Genomic DNA, 1,331 nt, shown 5'->3' on the forward strand with positions numbered 1-1,331 from the left:
TGATGGATGTCTAGTGGACATCCATTAGAGGTTTTTGTTCCGTGTGGGAAGTAACCCTTATAACTTTGGTAATAAAACATTTTTCAATAAAATACGTATTTTCTTCTAAAAACTCCTGATATATGATCGTTGTTACATCCTGTATATGTATAATTTATATAACATTTGTTATGAGAAGTTGTGTACGTGTGTGTGTGTGTGTGTGTGTTGAGAAGATTGGAATATATTATTTTATTACTTTATGTTTCTATCTGATAAATGCAGCTTTTTTTAATTAAATTTATAAAATACAATTTCTATGAAAGTCAATTTTAACAAAATTTCGATTTCACAAATATATGTTTATATGAATATATTCTTTTCGATATTTTATATTTTCTCTATTTACTATTTATTATTTGTTCAATAAAATCCATTTTATTATGAAAAAAATTAATAAAGATAGAATAATGCAAAATATATTAGTCTAATTGTGCAGTAAAAAATATTTTGATAAATTTAAAATATTTGTAGAAAAATTATTTATTTATTTCGGATATTTACAAAAAGCTGCATTTATAATATAAAAACATGAAGTAATAAAATTTTATCTATTCCAATCTTCTCAACATATATACAAATCCAAATTATACATGATACACATACAACATAATAACATGCATGTAAAGACAGACAAGAATGGGGAAAGAAAAAGAAAATAAAAGTTTAAATACCCCGGGACAAAAATTTGTGTATGGTTGTTCAAAAAGTCATTGCGTTTTTTTCCAATAGATAGCGCTGTCCACATTTATTTGTATCTGAGCGTGCCATGAATGTCAAATGTTTATGCACATTTTGTTGTTGACACTTAACCTAAAAACCAAAAAAAAAGTTGACGCAATTTAGTCGAGTTTTGTGCTTGCAATTGTAGTTTAAACATGGAGAATTTTGAAGAGCATATTCGCCATATTTTGCTTTATTACTTTAAAAAAGGGAAGAAAGCAACTGAAGCAAGGGAAGAGTTGCGTCAAGTTTACGGCAGAAATGTCATTGAAAAACGTCAGTGCCAGAACTGGTTCGCCCGATTCCGTGGTGGTGATTTTTCGGTTAAAGACGCTAATCGCTCCGGTAGGCCTTCCGAGATTGACGACGATAAAATCAAGGCATTGGTGCAAGCAAATAAGCATTCAACGGTTCTGGAGCTTGCTACCGCTCTAAAAGTGTCCATTGGAAGTGTTCATGGACATTTGAAATCGCTTGGTTTCGTGAAGAAGCTCGATATTTGGGTACCGCATGAGTTGAAAGAAATTCATCTGACAAAGCGTATGAACGTCTGCGATCAACTCACCTAA

The 1,331-nt window shown here is 30.8% G+C and overlaps 1 pseudogene; it reads left to right on the forward strand.

The window, feature by feature from the left end:
• The first annotated feature begins 917 nt into the window (after positions 1 to 917).
• Positions 918 to 1,331, forward strand: LOC146720212 (histone-lysine N-methyltransferase SETMAR pseudogene; annotated as a pseudogene).

The sequence above is a fragment of the Nylanderia fulva genome, unplaced genomic scaffold (assembly GCF_048542155.1).
Source record: "Nylanderia fulva isolate GAGA-0341 unplaced genomic scaffold, ASM4854215v1 Scaffold743, whole genome shotgun sequence".
Classification (NCBI taxonomy): Eukaryota; Metazoa; Arthropoda; class Insecta; order Hymenoptera; family Formicidae; genus Nylanderia; species Nylanderia fulva.